General features: G+C 46.2%; 1 protein-coding gene across 1 annotated transcript in view; it reads left to right on the forward strand.

Annotated features, from left to right (window-relative positions):
* The first annotated feature begins 14,242 nt into the window (after positions 1-14,242).
* The window catches only part of wwc1 (WW and C2 domain containing 1), a 70,359-nt gene continuing 69,400 nt past the window's right edge, over positions 14,243-15,201 (forward strand). The window contains exon 1 of the mRNA XM_033029209.1: positions 14,243-14,253. The gene's annotated coding sequence lies outside the window, so the exon portion shown is untranslated. The remainder of the gene's footprint in view (positions 14,254-15,201) is intronic.

Consider the following 15,201-nt stretch of genomic DNA (forward strand, 5'->3'; position numbering starts at 1 on the left):
GTACCCACGCATCCTTCTAAACTCCAGCGAGTACAGGGCCAGTGCCGACAAACGCTCATCATATGCTAACCCACTCATTCCTGGGATCATTCTCCTAAACCTCCTCTGGACCCTCTCCAGAGCCAGCACATCCTTCCTCAGATATGGGGCCCAAAATTGCTCACAATATTCCAACTGCAGCCTGACCAGTGCATAAAAGAGCCTCAGCATTACATCCCATAATGGTCTGGTTACTAATGATACTGATTATTGTATATTTATTTGGTATTGTTATTGTGTTAACGAGTCATTAAAACTGCAGCAAGTAGTTAGTTCATTGTTGCATTCTCAGTACAAATAACAGGTAACCACTCTTAACACCTGCCCATTAAAGCAATCATGGCTAATCCTTGTTCAAGCCAACTTTCTTGCCCAATCTCAAAATTCCCTTAATGTTCTGAAGCTACTCATTAGTGTCTCAGATACACTCAATGAATGACCATTGACTGGAGACATTGGCTGGAGAACTCCAAAGATTCTCAGCACTCTCCAAACATACAGAACTTCATGTCGACACAAATAATTGAAGATAGACACAAAAAACTGGAGCAACTCACGGGATAGGCAGCATCTCTGGAGTGAAGGAATGGGTATCGTTTCTGCTCAAGAACTGCAAATGCTGGTTTGCAAAAAGAAAAGACACAAAGTGCTGGAGTAACTCAGCGGGTCAGGCCGCTTCTCTGGAGAACTTGGATAGGTGACTTTTCAACAGGGTTTCAACCTGAAATGCCACCTATGCATGTTCGTCAGAGATGCTGCCTGACCCACTGAGTTACTCCAGCACTCTGTGAAACGTCACCTATCCATGTTCTCCACAGATGCTGCCTGACCCGCTGAGTTACTCCAGCACTCTGTGAAACGTCACCTATCCATGTTCTCCACAGATAATAATAATAATTTTATAATAATTTTATTTATAGAGCACTTTAAAAACAATCATAGTTGCAACAAAGTGCTGTACATCACTAATCATTGACAAAAAAGTTAATACACACCAATAATAACAATTTAAAAGATGGAGTAAGTAAAGATATTCAAAATAAAGAAATATTAAAAACACTAAAAACAGGAGCAAAGTCTCATGCATGGTCAAAAGCCAGGGAGTATAAATGTGTTTTAACACTGGCTTTGAAGATGGACAGTGAGGGGGCCTGTCTGACGTGCAACGGCAGAGCGTTCCAGAGTGCCGGAGCAGCAACAGAGAAGGCTCTATCCCCTCTGAGCTTCCGCTTAGACCTCGGTACCTCCAGGAGCAGCTGATCAGCTGACCTGAGGGACCGGGCAGGAGTGTATGGGTGGAGCAGCTCAGAGAGGTAAGGCGGGGCGAGCCCATTCAGAGATTTAAAAACAAATAACAGAATTTTAAAATGAACTCGAGAGTGCACCGGGAGCCAGTGGAGGGAGGCCAGAATTGGTGTTATGTGCTCCCTCTTTCGAGTTCCAGTTAAAAGGAGAGCAGCAGCATTCTGAACCAACTCAGATGCTGCCTGACACGCTGAGTTACTCCAGTACGTTGTGACATTTTTGTGAATACTTCATGTGAGGTTAAATATCCAACACATTATTTAGTCTTGCAATGCTTGAACAGGTCAGGGGGAATCCCGTCGCTGCCTGGGCCCTTGCCTGAGGCCAGGCTGTCAATGGCCTTGCTGAGCTTATCTACCGCCGGCCCTGTGTCTAACTCATCCATGGTCGGCAGGCACTCGATGGCATCAAGAGCTGAGGGGACACAGTGTTCTCTCTTGAGTAGAGGCCGAAGTAGTGTTCCACCCTTCTCTCCATCGGCTGCCATTCGTCTGTGATTACTTCCCCAGTGGAGGATTTGAGGGGGGCTGTCTGACTCTGGACTGGTCCTAGTGCCTTCTTAATGCCAGGATATTATGTATATCCAGCTTTAATTATACATAATAATTAATGTAGAAATAGTTATACCGTCTAAATATTTTGCAAATTAATGAATTGAATTGAATTGAATTGAATCCTTTATTTGTCATTCAGACCTTTCGGTCTGAACGAAATGTTGTTGCCTGCAGCCATACATGTAACAATAACAACACACAATAAACACAAATTAACATCCACCACAGTGAGTTCACCAAACACCTCCTCACTGTGATGGAGGCAAAAGTCTTAGAGTTACTGTCTCTTCCCTCCTCTTCTCCCTCTGCGCCGAGGCGATACCCCACCGGGCGATGGTAAGTCAGTCCCGCGGTTCAAGCTCCGCGGCCCGGGGGTGGTCGAAGCTGCCGCCCTCCATTCCAGCGGACGCAGCTGTTGCAACGGGTGCTCCGGAAAACAGGCACCAGCCTGTGCCCTGTGAGCTCCCGACATTGTCATCCACTGGCCCGCGGCCGAGCCCCGGATCCAGGTCGCCGCCGCCTCAGCCACCGGAGCACCGTCTCCGCCCTGCACCGGGCCGCCCACACGGCAACGTCTCAGCCCCGCACCGGGCTGCCCCCACGGGAGCACCTTCCAGCCGGGAGCCGGTCCGCCCTCACCGGAGCGCCTTCCAGCCAGTAGCAGGGCCGCCCACACGGCAGCGTGTCAGCCCCGCACCGGGCTGCCCCCACGGGAGCGCCTTCCAGCCGGGACCCAGGCCGCTCACACGGGAGCGCCTTCCAGCCGGTAGCCGTGCCGCCTAATGCCACTAATTAGTACATTAAGTACTAAAGTAAGTAAGTAAGTAAGTAGGTTTATTGGCCAAGTATTCACATACAAGGAATTTGCCTTGGTGCTCCGCCCACAAGTAACAATATGACATACAGTGACAGTTACAAATGACTCAGAAAGGACCCACTGCCAGCACATCTGAAATATTGTTCACGTTCAAGTGAGTTTATTGTCATGTGTCCCTGTATAGGACAATGAAATTCTTGCTTTGCTTCAGCACACAGAACATAGTAGGCATTTACTACAAAACAGATCAGTGTGTCCATATACCATAATATAAATATATACACACACGAATAAATAAACTGATAAAGTGCAAATAACAGAAAATGGGTTCATAATAATCAGAGTTTTGTCCGAGCCAGGTTTAATAGCCTGATGGCTGTGGGGAAGTAGCTATTCCTGAACCTGGTTGTTGCAGTCTTCAGGCTCCTGTACCTTCTACCTGAAGGTAGCAGGGAGATGAGTGTGTGGCCAGGATGGTGTGGATCTTTGATGATACTGCCAGCCTTTTTGAGGCAGCGACTGCGATAAATCCCCTCGATGGAAGGAAGGTCAGAGCCGATGATGGACTGGGCAGTGTTTACTACTTTTTGTAGTCTTTTCCTCTCCAGGGCGCTCAAATTGCCGAACCAAGCCATGATGCAACCGGTCAGCATGCTCTCGACTGTGCACCTGTAGAAGTTAGAGAGAGTCTTCCTTGACAAACCGACTCTCCGTAATCTTCTCAGGAAGTAGAGGCGCTGATGAGCTTTCTTGATAATTGCATTAGTGTTCTCGGACCAGGAAAGATCTTCAGAGATGTGCACGCCCAGGAATTTGAAGCTCTTGACCCTTTCAACCATCGACCCGTTGATATAAATGGGGCTGTGGGTTCCCCTCCTACTCCTTCCAAAGTCCACAATCAGTTCCTTGGTTTTGCTGGTGTTGAGGGCCAGGTTATTGCGCTGGCACCATATGGACAGTTGCTCGATCTCTCTTCTATACTCTGACTCATCCCCATCAGTGATACGTCCCACAACAGTGGTGTCGTCAGCGAACGTGATGATGGAGTTCGCACTGTGACCGGCTACGCAGTCATGGGTATAGAGTGAGTACAGCAGGGGGCTGAGCACGCAGCCTTGAGGTGCTCCCATGCTGATTGTTATCAAGGCTGACACATTTCCACCAATACGAACAGACTGTGTTCTGTGAATGAGGAAGTCGAGGATCCAATTGCAGAGGGATGCGCAGAGACCCAGTTCTGCGAGTTTGGTAACCAGCTTGGAGGGGATGATTGTGTTAAATGCCGAGCTGTAATCGATGAATAACAGTCTGACATATGGGTTTTGGTGTCCAAGCGGTCCAGAGCGAAGTGGAGGGCCAGCGAGATCGCATCCACCGTTGATCTGTTGTGGCGGTACGCGAACTGCAGTGGGTCCAGGTTTTTGTCGAGGTAGGAGTTGATTTGCTCCATGATCAACCTCTCAAAGCATTTCATCACCACCGGCGTTAGTGCCACTGGTCGATAGTCATTGAGGCACGTCACCTTACTCTTCTTGGGCACTGGTATAATTGATGCCCTTTTAAAGCAGGTGGGGATCTCAGACCTCAGAAGTGAGAGGTTGAAAATGTCCGTAAAAACTCCCGCCAGTTGGTCCGCACAGGTTTTTAGAACACGACCGGGTATACCATCAGGTCCAGGTGCTTTCCGAGGGTTCACCCCTCTGAAGGATTTCCTGACGTCGGCCTCTGTAACTGAGACTGAAATGCCATCACAGCGAATGGGGGCTCGGGAAGGCACATCAGTATTCTCCCTATCAAAGCGTGCGTAAAACGCATTGAGCTCGTCAGGGAGTGATGTTACACCGACATTCGAGCTGCCTCCTGGTTTTGCCTTGTAGGAGGTGATTGCATTCAGGCCCTGCCACAGCTGCCGAACATCTGTCTCGTCCTCCAGTTTGGAGCAGAAGTCCCTTTTGGCCTTTTTGATGGCCTTACCAAGGTCGTATCTGGACTTCATGTAGGCCACTGTATCATCGGACATGAATGCCCTGTGTCTGGCCTTCAAAATATTTAAAAGCATACAAGGAATTTAGTCTTGTAAGTTGCACAGTGCAATCAAATGGAACTGCGGATGCTGATTTATACTGAGGATGGACTCAAAATGCTGGAGCAGATTTGTGTACAAGTTGTGCAACCTGCTCACTCACATCAGTGGGCCATCTAGTGTTTAAACGGCAAATTATAAGCACCAGACACACAAAGAAAGAATGACACAAAATGCTGGAGTAACTCAGCGGGACAGGCAGCATCTCTGGAGAGAAGGGATGGATGACGTTTCGGGTCGAGACCCTTCTTCAGGCTGGTCGGGGAAAAGGGAAACGAGAGATATAGACGGTGATGTGGAGATAAAGAACGATGAATGGAAGATATGCAAAAAAGTAACGATGATGGAGGAAACAAGGCATTGTGTTTCGTGTTTCAAAGATGGGAAGTGTGTGGTGTAGTCTCATTAGAGGAACATCACAGAGTGCTGGAGTAAGGGCCTGTCCCACGAGCATGCAACCTGCATGCGGCAAGTGCGACCAAACTGGAAGCGGGGGCCCCGTGGAGGTTGAGTGGGTGACGTGAAGTTCGAGCGAAATCCGCGGGAAATTCGCGCGTGATGTACGGTGTCAAGACTCTGCGCACGCCCGTCGAGGCGGTGCGTATGGCGTCGAGGTGGCTGCCGCGCAAAATTTTTGAACACGCTCAGTTTTTCGGGACCAGCTTCGCACGACTCCATACGGCTCCGGCGATCGAAGTGGGACCGGCCCCGCGAGGCCGTACGGCTCAAGCGACCACGTTAGGTGCCTGACCCGCTGAGTTACTCCAGCACTCTGTGAAACGTCACCTATCCATGTTCTCCACAGATGCTGCCTGACCCGCTGAGTTACTCCAGCACTCTGTGAAACGTCACCTATCCATGTTCTCCACAGATGCTGCCTGACCCGCTGAGTTACTCCAGCACTCTGTGAAACGTCACCTATCCATGTTCTCCACAGATGCTGCCTGACCCGCTGATTTACTCCAGCACTCTGTGAAACGTCACCTATTGTTTATCTCCAGAGATGCTGCCTGACCCGCTGAGTTGCTCCAGCACTCTGTGTCTATTTCCTCTGTGTCTATGTTGTTGCGGCCCTTGCATTTTTCTGCATTGATGCAAATGATAAGTTAACACTTTTGATTATTGATAGACAGTCAAGGTTTTTTTATGACGCCCTGGATAAGTCGCTCACTGTTTCATTCACAGCTTTGTTGTAACTGGTCAAATTAAATTTCTTGTCAACAGTGCATGCGATATGCTTCGGTTTAGCAACTTTCCAATTGACTCTAAATCTATGTGTGTGATGGGCACTTCAAAAGTGTTGATTGGAATCAACTGGTCATCAGCAAAGAACACTTCCATTTTAACAGGAGTCTGTAAAAAGGTCTGTAATGATGATGTTCCATTGTATTAACACAGCAGCTGGCAATGTCAGCCTAGATGGAAACTCATGCATTCTTAAGCTAACAATTTGTGCACATCAGGTTTTCTAACATACAATTATTTAGTATTAGTCTGTCATCGTCAGGAAAGAGGCTGTAATTTTCTGCCTCAGGGTAGTAGTTGGTATTAATAGCATAAATAGATAATTTTAAGGACAGAACAAAATAAATGATGAATTCTCAAAGGTAATTTTGGGATCAATGTAATTTGCATAATTAGTGATTTCTTTTTTTACCATCTATCTAGTATTTGTTTAGCTTCTTATTCAAAAAGACATTACAGTGAATGTTTGTTGAACTAACCTTATAAATATCATAATACAGTGTTCATGTTTCACAGCATTCACTTCTTTTGTCTCAATTAACATGTATGAAAAAACTGTCCTCAGAAGACAAAGGAAATTTGCTACATCTCCAATGACTCTTAACAATTTTTACAGATGCTTCGTAGATGGCATCCAATCTGATTCACAACCTGGTTTGGCAACTGCTCTGCCCAAGACAGCAAGAAACTGCAGAGAGTTGTGGATGTAGCCTGGTCCATCACATAGACCAGCCTCCCCCTCTAACTCCCCCCCCGCCCCGCATCGACCCCATCTGTACTTCATGCTGTCTCATGAAAGCAGCCAACATTCCCTCCATTGATGAACTGTACACTGCAAGGGCCAGGAAGCGAGCGGGTAAGATCATCTCTGACCCCTCTCACCCTGGCCACAAACTCTTTGAATCACTTCCCTCTGGAAGGCGACTCCGGACTGTCAAAGCTGCCACAGGCAGACATAAAAACAGTTTTTATCCACGAGTAGTTGCTCTACTCAACAGCCAAAAATCTGTAGCCTCCCTTTGATCTGGTATTTTGTTGGTTCACATGCTTGATCAATGGTGTTTTATCATTAATGTTTTATTATTATTAATGTTTAGTGTTTTCTGAGTCATTCGTAACTGTCACTGTGTGTCATGTTGTCACTTGTGGGCGGAGCACCAAGGCAAATTCCTTGTATGTGAATACTTGGCCAATAAACTTACTTACTTACTTACTTACATAATCAAGTATGACTTACACCTTGGTCATTCCCTCTTCTCCCTCTCCTGTCAGGCAGGAGATACCACAGCTTAAACCGTTAAACATAGGAACAGAATCAGGCCATTTGGCCCATCGGGCCTACTCAGTAATGGCCGATCTACTTTTCCCTCTCGACCCCATTCTCCTGCCGTATCTCCATAACCTTGGCCACCCTTGCTAATAAGTGACCTGTCAATCTCCGCTTTAAAAATACCGAATGACTTGGCCTCCAACAGCCATCTGTGGCAAAGAATTCCACAGATTCACCACCCTCTGACTAAAGAAATTCCATTCTGAAGGTATGTTATTTTAGTCTGAAGCAGTGCCTTCTGGTTTTAGACTCTCCCATTACTGGAAACACCCTGTCCACATCCACTCGATCTCGGCCTTTCATTATCCGATAGGTTTCAATGAGACTAAATGCTGGAGTAACTCAGCGGGTGAGGCAGCATCGATGGAGAGAAGGAGTTGGCGACATTTCTGGTCGAGATCCTTCTTCTGACTGTTGTCAGGGGAGGGGGCGGGACAAAGAAAGAATATAGGCAGAGACTGTAAAGGACCCTGTCCCACTGTACGAGGTAATTCAAGAGCTCTCCCGAGTTTAAAAAAATCAAACTCGTGGTAAGTACGTAGAATGTACATAGCGGGTACGCCGGAACTCGTGGATGTCTCGTAGCGCCTCGTAACGCTAACGGCAGTTACTCGCGATGTTTTTTCAACAGTGTGAAAAATGTCCACGAGAGCCCCGAGTACCTACGAACGGCTATTACCGTAATTCTCCGAGTTCGAATCAGGGGAAACTCGGGAGAACTCTTGAATTACCTCGTACAGTGGGACAGGCCCTGAAGACTAGTGGGAGAAGAAGGGTCTCGACCCGAAACTTCGCCCATTCTTTCTCTCCATAGATGCTGCCTCACCCGCTGAGTTACTCCAGCATTTTGTGTGTAGACAAAAATGGTGGAGATACTCAACGGGCGAGGCAGCATCTACGGAGAGAAGGAATGGGCGAAGTTTTGGGTGAGACCCTTCTTCAGACTGATGTCCGTGGGGGGGGGGGGGGGGGGGGGCGAGAATCCTTCGACTTTACCAGCATCTGCAGTTCTTTCATAAACAATGGTTTTAATGAGATCCCCCCTCCTTAAAAACACTTAGCACCAAATTCTGGAGCAGCTTCATCCCCGCTGTTATCAGAATATTAAATAGACCTCGCGTGAGCTAAAGATGTGGTCCTGATCTCCCAATCTACCTCATTGTGACCCATGCACTTTTCTTTTATCTGCACTTTCATTGTGGGTGTGTCATTAAATTCTGCACAGTTTCCTTTCTCATTGTCCACTATCTGTATACGTGCGTATGAGTTGATTATGCTCATGTACAGTATAATATGTCTGGTTAGCACACAAAACAATATTTTTTGCACTGTACCTCGTTACATGTGACAATAATAAGCCAATAGCAATTCCAATGCCAACATTAATACTGTTTTCCATTTAACATTAGAAGCAGAATAATTGAACAATTTAATTGTATAATTTAAAAAAAAAATTTATATAGGGCCCCAATTATTTGAAATATCTCAAGTTTGCAGGTATTATCGCAACGATTAAGAAACATTTATACAGGTACATGGATAGGACAGGTTTAGAGGGATATGGGCCAAGCGCAGGCAGGTGGGACTAGTGTAGCTGGTACATGTTGGCCGTTGTGAGCTAGTAGGGCCGAAGGGCCTGTTTCCACACTGTATCACATTATGACTCTCTTCAGACATAAAATCTATCCCTTCTAGTATCGGACCCCACACTTCCATGCACCGAGGCCGATGTGTCTCGCTTTCCTGGAAATTCAGGGGGCTTTCGAATACCAATACACGGTATGAAGATGGGTCTTGACCCAAAACATCACCCATTCCTTCTTTCCAGAGATGCTGCCTGTCTCGCTGAGTTACTCCAGCATTTTGTGCCTACCAATATACAGAAAGTGCATTACTGGCCCAGAGCTACGGATTTTGAACTTTCATGATGAAATCAGTCACTTACAATTGGAGGAACAGCATCTCATATTTCGCTTGGGCAGGTTACAGCCCAGTGGTATGAATCAAAGATCCTATCGCGAGCAAGATGGTCCACTCGACGAAAAAGACGTAGTACGGTCATGGGCAGATTCATGGGTAATTTTCGGCCCAATTTCCATGACCGGCTTCCGTCTCCGCACCAAAGATCCCAAAGCGGAGCAAAGATAACTGTTGCGGAGACGGAAGCCGGTTACAGAAACGTCCTCGTAAAAATAAAAGTTCTCTGGTAAAAATCTTCTCCTCATTTTCAGAATTATAATTTATTAACACAAACTGTTCCCCTGCAACGTTGATTACACTGCGAGTCGGGTCGGGTCGGATCCGGTTACGAAAATGGATGAAAAAAAAGTCCCACATTCCGCTCCGTTGCGTATTACTCGTCAGCCATTGCATTTAGCAGGTGTGGTCTATCTTGCTCCGCTATAGGATCTTTGGTATGAATATTGATTTCTCTCACTTCAGGTAGCCCCGGCATTCCCTCTCTCTCTATCCCTCCCCCACCCAAGTCGCACCAGCTTCTCATTTTCACCCAACAAACAGTTTACAACGACCTGTTTCCTTTATCATCGTAACTTTTTTGCACATCTTTCATTCATTGTTCTTTATCTCTCCGTATCACCGTCTATATCTCTCGTTTCCCTTGTCCCTAACCAGTCTGAAGAAGGACCTCAACCCGAAACGTCACCCATCCCTTCTCTCCAGAGATGCTGCCTGTCCCGCTGAGTTACTCCAGCTTTTTGTGCCTATCTTCGGTTTAAACCAGCATCCGCAGGTCCTTCTTACACACTTACAATTACTGGCTTGGCATCTTTAGCAAATCACTGATCCAAAGGTGCAAAGGCAGTGCAAGAACATTACAAAACCTGTGAATACAGTAAGATCTGAAAATTGGATTTTGACATTTACAAAGTTCATGCAAGAAATAGTCACTGTAATTTTCTTTCACTAAGGAACCAAACACATATTCGATTAATTGTTAAAAAAAAAAAAAGACTTTAAAATTACCCTTGTGAACACATCAGCTGTCTTATTCCTCTCCCTGGATACCAAACAGCCACCTTGTGTAGTTAAGAGAGGCTTGAAGAAACACATGTAGCTGGGGTAGTTTGAGAACTTGTGTAGAATAAGTACAATGTATATCTTTTGTAGAATAGGGTGGCACAGTGGTGCAGCAGAAGAGTTGATGCTGGACAGCGCCAGAGACCCGGGCTTGATCCTGACTACAGGTGCTGTCTATATGGAGTTTGTACATTCTTCCTGTGACCATGTGGGTTTTCTTCAGGTACTCCGGTTTCCATCCACACTCCACGTGCAGGTTTGTAGGTTGTGCAGGAAGGAACTGCAGATGCTGGTCAGAAGAAGGGTCTCAACCCGAAACGACACCCATTCCTCCTCGCCAGAGATGCTGCCTGTCCCGCTGAGTTACTCCAGCACTTTATGTCTATCTCCGGTTTAAACCAGCATCTGCAGTTCCTTCCTAGGTAAAACTGGTGGACATCAAGACATGGGGTTTATAATGTCAAGTCAAGTCAAGTCAAGTCAAGTTTATTCGTCACATACACATACGAGATGTGCAGTGAAATGAAAAGTGGCAATGCTCGCGGACTTTGTGAAAAAAGACAAACAAACAACCAAACAAACTACAAACAGAATGTAACAGAATCACATATTCTTTTTCATATTAAATATTGTGGGCGGAAGGAAAAAGGGAAAAAAAACAGCAATTTTAAGAAAAAGCAGTAGAGTGTGTTACAGTAAAGTTAGTCCCTGGTGAGATAGGAGTTTACAGTCCTAATGGCCTCTGGGAAGAAGCTTCTTCTCAACCTCTCCGTTCTCACAGCTCAAAATTAATCAGTAGTTCAATTTATGGTGCATTGGTGTGTCTTAGCTTTGACCCATGGTTTTGACAATCTTGTCACTTGCATCCAAAATAATTATTAGACAAATTATTATTAGAACAATGGGAAACCAAAGGAAACAAATAATTTGAAAGAAAATGGAAGATGAAATCTCGCTTTGATTTACCTTGAATTCACTATAAACAAGGCTGGAAACAAAATCTTAAGGGCCTGTCCCACTTACGCGACCTTTACAGGCGACTGCCGGCACCCGAAATGTTGAAAATTCAGCGGTGACCAGAAAGACGCTACAGCCTGTGCTCCTATGGTCGTGAGAGGTCTCCTATGGTCGGGAGAGGTCTCCAAAGAATCGTAGCGTCTTTCTGGTCGCCAGGTGCCGCAAAGGTCGCGTGAAGGGGCTGTCCCACTTGGGCGACCTAATCCGCGAGTTCAGGCGAGTTTGCCCTCGACTCGTACTCGCAGCATGGTCGACACGAGGTCCTAGGAGGTCTTCGTCACTCTCCTTCATGCCTGAGAGTGGTCCCCGCGTACTCGAGGCCTCAGCTGGGTCGCGGCGTATTTTTCCACATGCTGAAAAATGCCCGCGAGTAAAAAAAGGGCGCCATGGAAAATATCGATATTTTACTTGAAGGTTTAGTCGAGGTAGGTCGTAGCAGGTCGGCATGTTAGTCGTAGGTAATCGAGGGTAGTCGAAGGTAATCGAAAGTAAAGCTTGTTGAGAAAAAAAAGGTATGTAAACCGACCGGTAATGTTAAATACCCGCTAAACTTTATTAAAAGTTGTCTGGCGTGTCTCCACTCCTTCGCCCCCCCTTCTCTCTGTAGTGGCCATTTGGCCTGTTTTGCATGTCATTGATGATGGCATGTGCCTTTAAATTTTAGACTGCCCGTTATATTGTGGGTGAGATTTATGACGTGTTTTTGGGCATGTTTGGAGCTTAGATGCTTGCGCAGATGTTTAGTTTTTAGATTAGTTTGGAGCGACGATGGGGAAGCTTAACCCATCGACCATGCGGGCCATGCGGATCGAAAGGAAATCATGCCAGTGTTACGGAGACACGAGGAGTTTTCTAATGTTTAAAGTAATAAGCTGGAGATCGATGAAGATTGTAGTAATGAGTCGGAAGAAACTTGGACGTATCTTACTGTTTTCCATCAACAATAAAGCATTTATTCATCAAAAGACTGCGTTTTGAAGCCATATCTGAGAAGAAGCTCTGAAGGTCTCTGTGAGTGAGCTCGCATGCGTTTCGAAGACACTCCCTTCAACCATTCTCATCCATTTAGCGGCTAGGGTGCTAATTACCTGAAAGATATGAAAATCTGCCGCAAAACTCTCCCCTTCTCTCCCCCTCTCTCCCCTTCTCCTAGTGAGCCAACGGCCATCCACACTTCAGTAGAAGTTGCGATCACTGTCGTACACAGGAGTGAAGAAAAACATGAAATGTAACTCTTCCCTCTCCTTGCTTCTCAAAACAGAAGTTGATAATTAATTAATTGTACTCCACAGTAAGGGGAAATATCTTCCTTGCATCTGGCGTTAATAATCTTATATGTTTTGGTGAAATTTCTTTTCATTCTTCTAAACTCAAGAAAATAGTAATCTCTCTCATAAAGCAAGTCTGACATGCCCGGATCCAGTCATGTCAATCTTTGCTTCATTCACTCTGTGACAAGTATATATTTTCTTAAAGTGCACACAACACATACTGGAGCAAGAAATTTAAATTGCAACTGCAGACAATAGATAATAGACAATTGGTGCAAGCGTAGGCCATTCGGCCCTTCGAGCCAGCACCGCCATTCAATGTGATCATGGCTGATCATCCCCAATCAATACCCCGTTCCTGCCTTCTCCCCATATCCCCTGACTCCGCTATCTTTAAGAGCCCTATCTAGCTCTCTCTTGAAAGTATCCAGAGAACCGGCCTCCACCGCTCTCTGAGGCAGAGAATTCCACACTCACAAATCTGCCGATACACTCTCCCCTTCTCTCCCCTTCTCTCCCCCTCTCTCCCCTTCTCTCCCCTTCTCTCTCCTTCTCTCCCCCTCCCCCCCCTCCCCACCCCCCCTCCCCCCCTCCCCACCTCCCCACCTCCCCACCCACCCTCTCTGCACTCTCTAAGGACAGGCCCTTAAACTACACCTTACACACGCTATACTATACCACAACTTCAAATATTCACAGTCGTGTATATATTCGAACATTACCACAAGAAATAAAGTTAGTTATAAAATTAACTTTGTTTATAAAGCTGTTACACATACTCAGAGAAAAATGGGTTATCCTATTTATATTGAAGGTATGCAGGAAAAGCAAAGACATTTATTTTTACTTGCTGGGAAATGCTGAGCAGGTAAAAAAAATCTGCATGCTGGCATAACAGATGTTTCCAATTAAGATTATGGTGCTACAATTGAATAACGGCTGACAAAGAAGCCAAGCCATGGGTTGATTAATTTGCTACTGTCCTGGATATGTGGCCTAAAGATCATTTGGAGGACACCTGGAAACATGAAAGCTACCATCATTTTAAATTTATGAGCCAAAACAAAAAATCTGAAGTTTATGTTAGCAACCACAGTTTAACTCTGAAGAAGGAACCCAACCCAAAACACCGCCTGTCCATTCCCCCCACAGATGCTGCCTGACCCTGCAGTTCCTGAGTTCCTGCAGCACTTTGTGTTTTTGCACAGTTTTGCTCTGCCATTCCAGAGGCTGGAAGGACTGCTGAACACCACATCATCCATCAATCACAAAAGGACTGCATAGCTCTTGTCTGTATCGCACATCACGGTGGAATCGCCTTAGCTCCAAACCTATTCAGTGAATCACTGCAATCAGAATGTAAACCTAATGAATGAATGAATGAAAGAATAAGTTTATTGGCCAAGTATTCACATACAAGGAATTTGCCTTGGTGCTCCGCCCGCAAGTGACAACGACATACAGTGTCCTCTGTCCCACTTACGTGTCCTTGGCACGCTAATTATGCGACCTCGTGGTCGCATTGAGGCGCGACGGTCCCGCGAAGGTCGCGTGTGACTTCATGCGACCACACAACATTTGAAGATGGACACAAAAAGGGAGTAGCAGTGGGGGCGGTTCCGGACCACAATGGCCGTGAGCCCCAGGCCGAGCTCGGCGATCGTTTGCCTGCTTCTGCCGCTGTTGGAGGTGAGACATTGCGTCACGCCAGGGCCTGTCCCACTTTGGCCGTCAGTTACGCGACAGGCCGGTGGCGAGCGAAGATTTTGTTCGCTACAAAATTTCGGAGCATCGCTCGATCTCGCGCACAACTCCATATCCCTCCGCGCTTCTCAGTGGGACCGGCCCCGCGTGGCCACACGATGCCCGTGCGCCTCAACGCGACGACGAGGTCGCGCGCCAAGGACACGTAAGTGGGACAGGCTGTAAACTGCAGCATTAATCTTAAATTGTAACTATGGAGAAAACAACTGTGACTGAAATGTCCTGATGTCCTTCATTATTGTTAGGCCCATGATGATGTGGGTATTATTGATCCATATTGAACATCCAATTGATTCATTTTTCATGATTTATCTTAGTTTTGAGATTAAGTGTGAGATTAAGTGTGAGATCTATTAAATGTGTTAAATAGATTCTTCATGCGTGTTAAATGGCAAATATACTTCAGATCAATTTGTAGGCGATTCACTATTCTACGGTGACTGATTGGATTATTTAGTGAATGAATACATTTATTGGCCAAGTATTCACATACAAGGAATTTGCCTTGGTGCTCCGCCCACAAGTGACAACATGACATACAGTGACAGTTACAAATGACAAATAAAACATTAAACATTAATAATAAAACACCACTGATCAAACATTTACCCTACTTTTGTACTGTAGGTCAGGTCGGGGGGGGGAGTTCCCCCCACCACGGGTACCATGTAATCCCGTGCCACCCGCTCCATGGTCGAATAGCCGGCGACTAAACCGTCACCCCCACCTGGTTTGCC

This window comes from Amblyraja radiata, chromosome 11, assembly GCF_010909765.2.
Source record: "Amblyraja radiata isolate CabotCenter1 chromosome 11, sAmbRad1.1.pri, whole genome shotgun sequence".
NCBI lineage: Eukaryota > Metazoa > Chordata > Chondrichthyes > Rajiformes > Rajidae > Amblyraja > Amblyraja radiata.